Here is a 13,945-nt window from a genome sequence, read left to right as displayed (position 1 = left end):
GCCTGTCCACCATGATAATGTGCATTTCCCCAAGTAGGAGGAGGAACTCCTTTTTTGTTCATCACTGTATCCCTAGCTCCAAGAACAATGCCTGATAAATGGGAGTCACTCAGTAAATACTGATGAATGTACATCTGTATGCATCTTCATCCAAAGACCAAACCAAAACCAAACCTGTTGCCATCGAGTCAGTTCTGACTCATAGTGACCCTACAGGACAGAGTAGAATTGCCCCATAGAGTTTCCAAGGAGCGCCTGGTAGATTCACATTGCCAACCTTTGGGTTAGCAGCCATAGCTCTTAACCACTATGCCACCAGGGTTTCCCATCCAAAATCAGAACACTAAAACAATCAAGTGTAGGTAGTAAGAATAAATAGATTATATGGGTTTTCTTACAGTATTAATGGCTTAAATTTATCAACCATTTATTAAGCACATACGCTAGGCACTATGCTAAGCACTTGACCTGTAAAAATTCTGTGATATAGATACTATCATTAATTTTATTTCTTAAAAAGTTTGAGAACATTGAAGTTTAGAGAAGTTAGTATACCTATAAATATCTTTTTTAATTTAGCAAAGCACTCAATCATCTTCATGAGTTATTCTTCATAGTAAAATTATAGAGTAAGACAATATTCAAGTTCTCATTTTTTTTCAATTCTCAAAGTCACAAAATGAGTGAGGAAAATTGCTGCAATGAGGATTCTGAATCCTCAATCCTAGTATGTAGCCAGAGCAGGTCAGACTTCTTCCCAGAGGACAAATACACACATCTGTAGTAATTGCGCATGTTACAAGGCTGGGGTGGGGAAGAGCTAATAAGTGATTACAAAATACTTTATAAATACAAAGTGCTGAAGAAATGCAAAACATCTACAACAGTAATTAGTTTTAATCAACAGCTCTGTAATGTTTGCAGCTGTCTTTCAAAATTCACTTTAGGAGTTTAATCACTCCATCTCAAATAAACTAACCTCCCTCTTTATCAGACTCTACTGATAACCTGTCCCTCATTCCCCCAAGCTGCTAAAGACCCCCCCCCACCCCCACCACACTCACCCACTTCTTATTCCTAGGTGATCAGCAAAGGAGGAATGCTGATATTTACAGGAAAAAAGAGGTCTGCCTTTGGCCTTTCAAATCCCTGAATTTCAAACAAAAACACAAGGGCCTAGAGAAGCACATGCTGTTGCTTTGTTAACTGCCAAGTTAAGTTGGCTCCCAACTTATGGGGACCTTATGCACAACGGGATGGGACTGTTTGATCCACAGGGTTTTCATTGGTTGATTTTTTTTTTGGAAGTAGATCAGGAGCCTTTGTTCCTAGTCTGTCTTAGTCTGGAAGCTCTGCAGAAACCTGTTCAGGATCATAGTAATATAATATGCAAGCCTCCACTGACAGATGGGTGGGGGCTGCACTTGAGGTACACTGGCTGGAAATCGAACCCAGGTCTCCCTCATGGAAGGCGAGAATTCTCACACTGAACCACCACTGCTCTTGGAGAGGTACGTTGACCCTTCAAATTAGAATTCTCTGTCTCCTCTACACAGGAAAGTTTCTTTGGGAAGTATGGGCATGAAAAAGCACCTGTGTATACTGGGAAATTTAGAAAATCACCTGCAGGGCCAGGGCAGGATGTATACTCTGAAAGCTCAGAAGAGACCTGAAAAGACCCTATGCATTCACAACTGGCTGATCTCTAGGTTCAGTGCAAGCAGGAATTGAAGACCAAGGCAGAGTTGTAAGTGGCCTGGGTAAGTGTTTAAAGGAGTGCTCCAGCACAGAACCAATATGCAAAGACTTGGACAGTTTTTTTTCTTGTCTTTTGGCATTCAAGGAACTCTCTCTCAAAACACTGGCTAAGTACAGCTGAAGCCTTTAACAATAACAGCAAACCCTGGTGGATGGGAAGTATCTGATTTCCAGAGTTACAATATTAAAATATTCAAATGCACAGTTTTCAACAAAAAAAAATCACAAGATGAATAAACAGGAGAGTATGACCTATTCAATGGAAAAAAAATATATTGACAGAAATTGTGCCTGGGGAAGCCCAGACATTGGACTTATTAGACAAAAAGACTATAAATCAACAGTCTTAAATATGCTCAAAGAGCTGAAGTAAACCATGGACAAAGAACTAGAAAAAAACTAGAAAATGATGTATCAGCAAAATGAGAATATCAATAAAGAAATAATTATATAAAGGAATCAAACAAATTATAAAGATGGAAAGTACAATAACTACAATGAAATATTCACTAGAGAGATTCAACAGCATACTTGAACAGGCAGAAGAAAGAATCATGAAACTTGAAGAAATGGCAATTGAATTTACTGAGTCTGAGTAGCAGAAAGGAAAAAGAATGAGAAAAAGTGAAGAGAAACTAAGGGACTTAAGGAAAAAACAAACGATGTTTTTATAAGTTTAATATGTTAGTTATAATCTCTAAAGTAATCACTGAGGAAAATTTAAAAAATAAGTGTCATGAATTGGATTGTGTCCGCATAAAATATGTGCCAACTTGGCTAGGTCATGATTCCCAGTATTGTATGACTGTCTGCCATTTTGTCATCCAGTGTGATTTCCCTATGTGTGGTAAATCCTATCCGTATGATGTAATTAGATGGATTAGTGGTAGTTATGTTGATGAGATCTACCAGATTAGAGTGTCTTAAGCCAATCTCTTTTTTTTTTTTAAATAATTTTTATTGAGCTTTAAGTGAACATTTACAAATCAAGTCAGTCTGTCACATATAAGCTTATATACACCTTACTCCATACTCCCACTTACTCTCCCCCTAATGAGTCAGCCTGCTCCCTCCTTCCAGTCTCTCCTTTTGTGACAATTTTGCCAGTTTCTAACCCTCTCTACCCTCCTATCTCCCCTCCAGACAGGAGATGCCAACACAGTCTCAAGTGTCCACCTGATACAAGTAGCTCACTCTTTGTCAGCATCTTTCTCCAACCCATTGTCCAGGCCCTTCCATGTCTGATGAGTTGTCTTCGGGAATGGTTCCTGTCCTGGGCCAACAGAAGGTTTGGGGACCATGACCGCCGGGATTCTTCTAGTCTCAGTCAGACCATTAAGTCTGGTCTTTTTATGAGAATTTGGGGTCTGCATCCCACTGATCTCCTGCTCCCTCAGGGGTTCTCTGTTGTGCTCCCTGTCAGGGCAGTCATCGGTTGTGGCCGGGCACCATCTAGTTCTTCTGGTCTCAGGATGATGTAAGTCTCTGGTTCTTGTGGCCCTTTCTGTCTCTTGGGCTTATAGTTATTGTGGGACCTTGGTGTTCTTCATTCTCCTTTGATCCAGGTGGGTTGAGACCAATTGATGCATCTTAGATGGCCGCTTGTTAGCATTTAAGACCCCAGACGCCACATTTCAAAGTGGGATGCAGAATGTTTTCATAATAGAATTATTTTGCCAATTGACTTAGAAGTCCCCTTAAGCCGTAGTCCCCAAACCCCCGCCCTTGCTCCGCTGACCTTTGAAGCATTCAGTTTATCCCAGAAACTTCTTTGCTTTTGGTCCAGTCCAGTTGAGCTGACCTTCCATGTATTGAGTATTGTCCTTCCCTTCACCTAAAGTACTTCTTGTCTACTAACTAATCAGTAAATAGCCCTCTCCCACCCTCCCTCCCCCCCACCTCGTAACCACAAAAGTATGTGTTCTTCTCAGTTTATACTATTTCTCAAGATCTTATAATAGTGGTCTTATACAATATTTGTCCTTTTGCCTCTAATTTCACTCAGCATAATGCCTTCCAGGTTCCTCCATGTTACGAAATGTTTCACAGATTCACCACTGTTCTTTATTGTTAAGCCAATCTCTTTTGATATATAAAAGAGAGAAGCGAGCAGAGAGATGTGGGGAACTCATACCATCAAGAAAACAGTGCCGGGAGCAGGGCGTGTCCTTTGGACCTGAGGTTCCTGTGCAGAGAAGCTCCTAGACCAAGGGAAGACTGATGACATGGACCTTCCTCCAGAGCTGACAGAGAAAGAAAGCCTTCCCCCTGGAACTGATGCCTTGAATTTGGACTTGTAGTCTACTAGACTGTGAGAGAATAAATGTCTCTTCATTAAAGTCATCCACTTGTGGTATTTCTGTTATAGCAGCACTAGATGACTAAGACAATAAGGAAACGGAAAGACGGGAATCAGAATGGTACACTGCAAAAATCAAGTAAAAAGGCAATAATGGAGGAATTGAAGAAAAGACATAGAAGACATACGGAAAAGAAACAACGAAATGGTAGAGATAAGTCCTGCCTTATGAGTAATTAAGTGTAAATGGATTAAACTCCCTAATTAAAAGGCAGAGATTGGCAACATGATCCATCTATATGTTTGCTACAAGAGAACTCACTTTAGATCCAAAGACACTGGTAGGATGAAAATAAAAGGATGGAAAAATATATTCCATGCAAATAGTAACCAAAAGAGAGCTGGGGTGGCTGTATCAATATTAGACAAAATAGACTTTAAAACAAAAGGTTACAAGAAACAAATGAGGACACTGTATATTATTAAAAGGTTCAATTAGTCAAGGAGACCTAACAATTGTGAATATACACATACCTAACAACAGAGCCTCAAAATATACAAAGCAAAATAGACTGAAATGAAGGGGGAGAAATAGACATTCCTGTAATAGTAGTTGGAGGCTTCAGTACACCACTTTCAATAATAAATAAAACAACCAGACAGAAGATCAATAAGGAAACAGAGGACTTAAACAACACTATAAACCAATTAGACCTAACAGATATAGATACCCACCCAACAACAGCAGAATACATATTGTTCTCAAGTGCTCATGGAACATTCTCTAGGACAGACCACGTGTCAGGCCACAAAACAATTCTTATTTTTTGGCCTGAGAATGTCTTTATTTCACGTTTATATGTAAAAGATATCTTCTCCAGATATGAAATTTTATTATGTTTTTAATTTTATTGTGCTTTAGGTGAAACTTTGCAGGTCAAGTTAGTTTCTCATTTAAAAATTTATACACGTATTGTTTTGTGGCGTTGGTTGTATTCCCCACAATGTGACAGCATTCTTTCGCCTTCTACCTCAGTTTCCCAGTTTTCTTGTCCCTCCCTGCCTTCTCATCTTGCTTTTGGGCACGATTTGCCCATTTGGTCTCATATATTTTACTGAACTAAGAAGCACGTTCCTCACATGTGTTACTGTTTGTTTTATAGGCCTATCTAATCTTTGGCTGAAAGGTGGGCTTCAGGAATGGTTTCAGTTGGGAGTTAGCAGAGTGCCTGGGGGGCCATAGTCTCAGGAGTTCCTCTAGTGTCTGTCAGACCAGTTAAGTCTGGTCTTTTTTTTTTTTTTGTGAATTTGAGTTCTACATTTTTCTCCTGCTCTGTTGTGATCCCTGTAAAAGCAGTTGGTGGCAGTAGCCAGGCACCATCTAGTTCTTCTGGCTCAGGCTGACGGAGGCTGTGGTTCACGTGGTTCTTTAATCCATTGGGCTAATATTTTCCCTGTGTCTTTGGTTTTCTTCATTCTCCTTTGCTCCGGATGGGATGAGACCAACAGATGTATCTTAGATGGAAAACAATTCTTAATAAATTGAAAAAATTTTAACCATAAAAAGTATCTCTTCCAACCACAACAGAATGAAACTAGAGATCAATATCAGAAGGAAAACTGGAAAACTCACAAATATAAGGAAATGAAACAACACACTATTAAACAACCAGTGAGTCACAAAAGAAATCTTGAGAGAAGTCTGAAAATACCTTGAGTAATGAAATATAAAACACACACCAAAACTAACAGGATGCAGCAAAGGCAATGCTCAGAGAGAAATTTACAGCTCTAAATGCCTACATTAAAAAAGAAGAAAGATCTCGAAGCAGTAACCTACCTGTACACTTTAATGAGCTAGAAGAAAAAAGCAAACTTAACTCAAAGCTAGGAGAAATAAAGACATAAAGATTAGAGCAGAGATAAACAAAATAGAGAACAGAAAAATGATACATTCAATGAACTAAAAAGTTGGTTTTTTGCAAAGAGGAACAAAACTGACAAATCTTTAGCTAGATTGACTAAGAAAAAGAGAGAAGACTCAAATTACTAAAATCAGAAACAAAAAGGGGGCTTTAGTATTTCTACGAACCTTCCAGAAGTAAAAAAGGATTGTAAGAGAATACTATGAAGAACTGTATGCCAATAAAGTCAATAACCTAGACGAAACGGGCAAATTCCTAGAAACACACGAACACCACCACCTCATATCTACTAAGATGGCTATAATTTAAAATAAAAGGGGGGCCAGGGGAATAAGGATGTGGAGAAACTGGGATACTCACGCATTGTTGGTGAAAAATAGTTTGGCAGTTTCTCAAAAGTTAAACACTGAGTTACCATAACCCGTTGCCTTTGAGTCAATTTCGACTCATAGCGACCCTATAGGACAGAGTAGAACTGCCCCATAGGGTTTCCAAGAAGCGGCTGGTGGATTTGAACTGCCAACATTTTGGTTAGCAGGCGCAGCTCTTCACCACTGTGCCACCAGAATTACCACATGACCCAGCAATTCCACTCCTAGGTATATATCCAAAAAGAATCGAAACGGTGACTCAAACAAATACTCGTACACGAAAGTTCGTAACAGCATTATTCATGATAGCCAAAAGGTGGAAACAACCCAAGTGTCTGTCTATCAACAGATGAACAGATAAACAAAATGTGGCACATACATATAATGGAATATTATGCCATCATATAAAGAAAGGAAGTTCTGATATATGCTACAATCTGGATGAATCTTGAAAATATTATGCTAAGTAAGATAAACCAGACACAAAAGGACAAGTATTATATGATTCCACTTATATGAGTTATCTAAAAAAAAAAAAAGCCCATTGCTGTCAATTCTGACTCATAGCGACCCTATAGGACAGAGTAGAACTGCCTGATAGGGTTTCCAAGGAGCGCCTGGTGGATTTTGAACTGCCAACATTTTGGTTAGCAGCCATAGCTCTTAACCACTATGTCACCAGGGTTTCCATGAGTTATCTAGAACAGACAAATTCATAGAGACAGAAAGTAGAATTTCTGAGATTACCAGGAGTTGGGGGCAGGAGAAGAATGGGAAGCAATCATTTAATGGGTACGGAATTTGTTTGGGATGACGAAAAAGTTCTGGAAATAGTCATGATGGTTATACAACACTGTAAACGTACTTAATGGCACTAAATTGTAAACTAAAATGGTAAATTTTACATACGTGGCTGCAATGATGAGCTCAAGCATAGCAACGACTGTGAGGATGGCACAGGACCAGGCAATGTTTCGTTCTGTTGTACATAGGGTTGCTATGAGTCGGAATCAACTCAACGGCATTTAATGGCAACAACGTGTTATGTATATTTTGCCACAATAAAAAACAAACAAAAAGGAATGAATACAAATGTAAAATAAAGCTGCATCTCCTCAGACCTACTTTGTTCATTCCCCACCTTGTTTTCTCTCCTGCTGCCACTTTGACCTTGAATGTCTTATCTTGTGCCTTTGTATTCTGTGCCTACCACTTGGGGAGGCAGAGTAAATCTCTCAGAAAGCCTGCTGTCATTAACCTTTGCATTCCCCAAACAACCCCCTTCATACTGCGTGGACCACAGTAAAGAGCTCTCTTCTCTAGAACCTGACAGAAACGTTGCACGCAGTAGAAAAATAAAGACATTTAATAAATTACATTTTTTGAAACTTAAATGCTAACAAGGAGTTAAATGGTCATTATACATTTTCCTTAATCAAAGCACCTTCCTTCATGAAGCAATTTGTCCTCTGAATTACCACTGCATTTCACCCCTGTATTAGTGGCGCAGTGGTTAAGAGCTACTGCACCTAACCAAAAGGTTGGCAGTTCAAATCCACCAGGCGGTCCTTAGAAACCCCGTCGGGCAGTTCTGCTCTGTCCGTTAGGGTCACTATGAGTCAGAACCGACCAATGGCAACGGGTTATTGAGCACAATTCATCTTCTGCCTTGCGTTATAGTTCTGCCTATATGGCTTTTCTCCCATATCAGAGGGGAAAATACTGTCTTGCTCTTACCTGCACTCTGATTTTCAGCACTTCTCTCAGCATTTCCCTAGCACTTGGTTTTAATTCTTACTACATCGTGCCTCGTGTGGAGGTAATCGGTACAGTTTTAGACAAAGCACATGGGTCCCTTGCCTAATGCCTTGTGCCTCAGGAGGCTCCATGCTTTGGTGTGCCTACCTTGAAATTTTTTTAAAACCCACCTCTGGTGACTGTGGGGCTGCCCTGTGCTATCTGGTAGGGGTGCTCCCAGCCCCAGTTAGAACCCAGAAGGCCTGGGTCAAGGAGCCCTGATGGCGCAATGGCTAAGCAGTCAGTTGTTAACCAAATGGTTGGTCCAGTTAGAACCCACCAGCCACTCCGTGGGAGAAAAGACCTGGGGATCTGCTCCTGTAAAGATTACAGCCTAGGAAACCCTATGGGGCAGCTCAGCCCTGTCACCTAGGGTCACCATGAGTTGGAATCGACTCAGCGGCAAACAACAACAAGGTCCAGGCCCCCATTTCTCCCCTTTTCTGGCCCTTTCCAGCCTTTCCCCTCCCATATCCACTCCCCATCCCCCACGTGGAGTCATTCAGATATCCAGGCTTCTTCAGGATTTGAGCCTGTGGGCTCATCCCAGAGCCCCAGAGAGCTGTCTGGCAGGTGGATAGCTCCTACCGGCCAGCTTGATTTTTAAAAAATTAATTAATTTGAACAGCTTTATTGAGATATAATTTACATACTAAAAAGTTCAACCATTTAAAAGTGCATAATTCAGTGGTTTTTAGTATATTAGAGTTGTGCAACCATCATCATAATCTAAGTTTACAACATCTTTCATCCCAAAAGGAAACTGTGTACACATTAGCAGGACATTTTCAGGACTACAAAAAGAAAACTTTATAGCCCTTAGCTATCACTCCCAACCTCCGATACCCCAAGCCCTAGGCAATCACTAGTCTACTTTCAGTCTCTGTAGACTTCGTATAAATGGATCATACAATATGTAGGTAGGCTTTTGTGACTGACTCCTTTCACTTAGCATAATGTTTTCAAGGTTCATCCATGGTATAGCATATACCAGTGTTTCATTTTTTTATTGCTGAACAATATTCCATTGTATGGATATATAACGTTTTACTTATTCATTCATCACTTTATGGACATATAGATTGTTTCTATTTTTTGGCTATTAAAAATAATGCTGCTATGAACATTTGTTTACAAGTTTTTATGTGGACATAGGTTTTCATTTCTTCTGGGTATATACCTAGGAGAGGAATGGCTGGGTCATTTGGTAACTCTATGTTTAGCCTTTTGAGAAACTGCCAGACTATTTTCCAAAGCAATTCTACCATTTTACATTCCCAACAGCCATGTACAAAGGTTCCAATTTCTCCACATCCTTGCCAACACTTGTTATATACGACACTGTCTTTTTTATTATAGCCATCCTCGTGGGTGTGAAGTGTACCTCATTTGGGTTTTGATTTGTATTTCCTGATGGCTAACGATGTACTGAGGAAGCCCTGGTGGTGTACTGGTTAAGTGCTACGGCTGCGAACCAAAGGGTCGGCAGTTGGAATCTGCCAGGCACTCCTTGGAAACTCTGTGGGGGAGTTCTGTTCTGTCCTATAGGGTCGCTATGAGTTGGAATCGACTCGATGGCACTGGGTTTGTTTTTTTTTGTTTTAATGATACTGAGCATCTTTTCATGTGCTTATTGGCCATCTGTACACTTCTTTGGGTAAATGCCTATTCAGGCCTTTTGGCCCCCCCCCCTTTTTTTTTAATTGTGCTTTAAGTCAAAGTTTACAAATCAACTCAGTCTCTCATATAAAAACGTACACCCACCTTGCTATGTACTCCTAGCTGCTCTCCCAATGAGACAGCACACTCCTCCTCTCCACCCTGTATTCTCACTGTCCAATTCAACCAACTCCTGTCCCCCTCTACCTTCTCATCTCGCCTCCAGACAGGAGCTGCCCACATAGTCTCGTGTGTCTACTTGAGCCAAGAAGCTCACTCCTCAGCAGTATCGTTTTCTGTCTTACAGTCCAGTCCAATCCCTGTTTGAAGAGTTGGCTTTGGGAATGGTTCCAGTCTTGGGCTAACAGAGGGCCCAGGGACCATGACCTCCGGCGTCCGTCTGGTCTCAGTCAGAGCATTAAGCCTGGTCTTTTTATGAGAATTTGAGGTCTACATCCCATTGTTCTCCTGCTCCATCCAGGATTCTCTGTTGTGTTCCCTGTTAGGGCAGTCATCAGTGGTAGCCGGGCACCATCTAGTTCTTCCAGTCTCAGGCAGATGGAGTCTCTGGTTTATGTGGCCCTTCCTGTCTCTTGGGCTCATATTTACCTTGTGTGTTTGGTGTTCTTCATTCTCCGTTGCTCCAGGTGGGTTGAGACCAACTGGTTTGTCTTAGATGGCCACTTGCTAGCGTTTAAGACCCCAGACGCCACTCACCAAAGTGGGATGCAGAATGTTTTCTTAATACACTTTGTTATGCCAATCAGACCCCCTCCCTGCTACCCTGCGAAGCGTTTCGTTGTATTCAGGAAACTGCTTTGCTTTTGGTTTAGTCCAGTTGTGCTGACCTCCCCTATATTGTGTGTTGTCTTTTCCTTCACCTAAAATAGTTCTTGTCTACTGTCTAATTAATGAATACCCCTCTCCCTCCCTCCCCACCCTCGTAACCATCAAAGAATATTTTCTTCTGTGTTTAAACTTTTTCTTGAGTTCTTGTAATAGTGGTCTCATACAATATTTGTCCTTTTGCAATTGACTAATTTCACTCAGCATGATGCCTACCAGATTCCTCCATGTTATGAGATGTTTCACGGATTCATCGTTGTTCTTAATCGTTGCGTAGTATGCCGTTATGTGAATATACCATAATTTATTTATCCATTTTTCTGTTGATGGGCACCTTGGTTGCTTCCATCTGTTTGCTATTGTAAGCAGTGCTGCAGTGAACATGTCTTTTGCCCATTTTTTAATTGGGTTGTCTTTTTATTACTGAGTTGTAGGAACTCTATGGGGCAGTTCTACTCTGTCCTATAGGGTCGCTCTGAGTCGGAATCGATTCGACGGCACTGGGTTTTTTTTGTTTTTTTTTTAAGAGTTCTTTATATATTCTAGATGTAGATCCCTTATCAGATATATGATTTGCAAATATTTTCCCCCGTTCTTTGAGTTGTCTTTTAACTTTCTTGGCATCCTTTGAAGCACAAACATTTTTTCATTCTGAGGAAGCCCAATTTATCTAATTTTTTCTTTCACTGCTTGTGTCATAGCTAAGAAAACGTCGCCTAATCCAAGATCACAAAGTTTTATGTCTGTTTTATTCTAAGAGTTTTATAGTTTTAGCATTTACATTTAGGTCTTTGATCCACACATATACAGTGTGAGACAGGGGTCCAACTTCATTCTTTTGCATGTGGATATCCACTTGTCCCAGCACCATTTGTTGAAAAGGCTGTTCTTTCCCCATTAAATTGTCTTGGCATCCTTGCTGAAAATCTATTGAGTGGAAATGTATGGATTTATTTCTGGACTCTCAATTCTGTTCCACGCATCCATCTGCTTTCCTTGTGCTAGTACCGCACTCTCTTGATTACTGTAGCTTTGTAGTTTAAGTTTTGAAATTGGGACTTGTGAATCCTCCAACTTTGTTCTTTTTCAAGGTTATCTTGGCTATTCTGTGTCCCTTGACTGTCCAAATGAATTTTAGGGTCAGCTTGTCAATTTCTGTGAGAAGCCAGCTTGAGATTTTGATACGGATTGTGTTAAATCTGTAGATCAATTTGGTGAGTACTGCCATCTTAACAATATTAAATCTTCTTTCAGTTTACTTAGGTCTTGTTTTATTATTTCTAATAGATTTTTAGTGCATTCTTTAGGGTTTTCTATATACATGATTATGTCATCTGCAAAAAGAGATAGTCTTATTTCCTTTCCAACCTGCATGCCTTTTATTTTATTTTCTTGCCTAATTGCACTGGTTAGCACTTCCAATACAATGCTGAATAGAAGTGGTGAGAAAAGACATCCTTGTCTTGTTCCCGTGTTTAGGGGGAAAACATTCAGCCTTTCATCATTAAGTGTAAATATTAGCTGAGGGATTTTTGCTAGATGCTCCTTACCATGCTGAGGAAGTTCCCTTCTATTTCTTGTTTGTTGAGTGTTTTTATCATGGAGGGGTGTTCTTAACCATGCTAGAGGAGGGTTAGACATGACTTGTACCGATGTTATCACTCTTCTCACTGAGTCAAGGGCCCCTCGCCTATTATCCCTGCTGGTGGTGGTGTGTGTAAAGTAGAGGTGTGGTCAATACCGAATGAGATAATTTTAGGAATGTAGTGATTATGGCCTAAAGAATTCAAGAAAAGACATGGTCGTAGGCCACATTGCTCTACATTTACATTATAAAATTCCAAAGTATAAATTTAACAATCTAGAAAACAAACCATCAGTCGCATACATTTTCCTTCATACTCTGGGTAAGATTTGCACTTGTGGTCATTAGTAATGAAACACAGTAACAACCCTTGAGAGAGTCTTTAGAAGCCAGTATTCACAGGTGGCAAGATGATGCAGCATCATAAATAACGATATAACCAGCATTCGATAAGTGGTATTAGAAAACTACAGAGGCAAGAAGATCGATAGTTTCAAGACAAACGGGTTCTGAAGGGTCTTGGCCTTGTAAGTAATAACAGCGTCTTTTTTTTTTTTTCCTCAAGGTAGAGATGTGAAATTAGCCAGGAATGGTGCATCTGACAATAAAGACAGGAAGAGACAGTACTTATCTTTGAACAGGAAAAGATAATGCCTAGACACTACCAAGCTTCTTTAGGTGCACTGATGTGACAGTAAATAGATATGTAAGTACCACCTCTCTGCCTTTTATCCTAAATCTTCATTACACCTCATATAAACCACCTCACATGGGCCCATTAATTTTGTAATACATATTTTAAGCAAATTGTGTATATAATCAGGGTCCTCAAAGAAAAAAAATTTTTTTTTTTTTTTTTTTTTACCTGGGATACTTCTGCACATCCTTAAGGTGGTCCTGGAGGCAGCACAGTACAATGAATGGTTAGGAGTATCAGTTCCGGAGTCAGAACTCCTAGGTTCCACATATTAGCTATGTGACCGTAATAGGCAGGTTGTTTAAGCTCTCCACGCCTGTTTCTACATCTGTAGGCAACAGAAGTACGGTACTTTATAGCCATGTTGAGAAGTTTAAATTACTTAATATATGTCAGTGTCTAATAACCTGGCACTTTAAGTGCTTAAAAGTGATAGTAATATATAGTACTACTAAAAAAAAAAATACTTACCTGCCTTATATTCCATGACGGTAAGGACAAAATTAGTTCCTCTTTGCTTTGTATCCCCCACATGATGAAGTGAATTGTTTATCTGTGACGCAGAAGTTAAATGCATCTGGAAACACTAGGTATATTAAAAATTTAAATAAAATATAAATTTTAATAAAAGGTCCCCAGCATATCATTTGTATTTCTTCACTTACTGCTTTATAATTAGTGTTAGGGGCTTAAGACTTTAATATTCTTTTTGTTACCCTCACTTTTTACAAAGCATCTAGTTTAACGTAATGCACTTTATACCGCTCAGACTTCTGACTGGATAATCAGAGGGACAAGGTTGCTGCAGCAAGAAAAAAAAAAAAAAGAAGTGGGTTACAACAGGGTACAGCTTTACTGCTGGAGATGGAAGACCAATAGTCTGAGAAAACAGCGCACTCTTGGGCACTCCGGGGGCGGGGGTGGCACAGCGCGAAGGTAAGCGCCCCACGACCACGGGGCCGGAGGCCTAGCTGGGCAGCAGAGCCTGGTGGGGGAACGGAAGTAGGG

General features: G+C 40.1%; 2 long non-coding RNA genes across 3 annotated transcripts in view; one reads left to right on the top strand and one right to left on the bottom strand.

Moving 5' to 3' along the window:
- Positions 1-6,824, top strand: part of LOC111749876 (uncharacterized) — a 21,865-nt gene extending 15,041 nt beyond the window's left edge. The window contains exon 3 of the long non-coding RNA XR_010323073.1: positions 3,858-6,824. This is a non-coding gene — a long non-coding RNA (uncharacterized LOC111749876). The remainder of the gene's footprint in view (positions 1-3,857) is intronic.
- The window catches only part of LOC135232465 (uncharacterized), a 21,866-nt gene extending 7,921 nt beyond the window's left edge, over positions 1-13,945 (bottom strand). The window contains exons 1-3 of one of the 2 annotated variants that reach the window (XR_010323071.1): positions 13,409-13,945; positions 13,106-13,265; positions 8,140-12,838 (exon numbers count right to left, since the gene is read on the bottom strand). This is a non-coding gene — a long non-coding RNA (uncharacterized LOC135232465). Of the gene's footprint in view, positions 1-8,139; positions 12,839-13,105; positions 13,266-13,408 lie in introns of those variants that run through there. The other variant, XR_010323072.1, reaches the window with a different exon arrangement.

Source organism: Loxodonta africana, chromosome 9 (genome assembly GCF_030014295.1).
Source record: "Loxodonta africana isolate mLoxAfr1 chromosome 9, mLoxAfr1.hap2, whole genome shotgun sequence".
Lineage (NCBI taxonomy): Eukaryota > Metazoa > Chordata > Mammalia > Proboscidea > Elephantidae > Loxodonta > Loxodonta africana.
The sequence above is the reverse complement of the archived record's forward strand: the minus strand, read 5'-3'. Positions and strand labels throughout refer to the sequence as shown.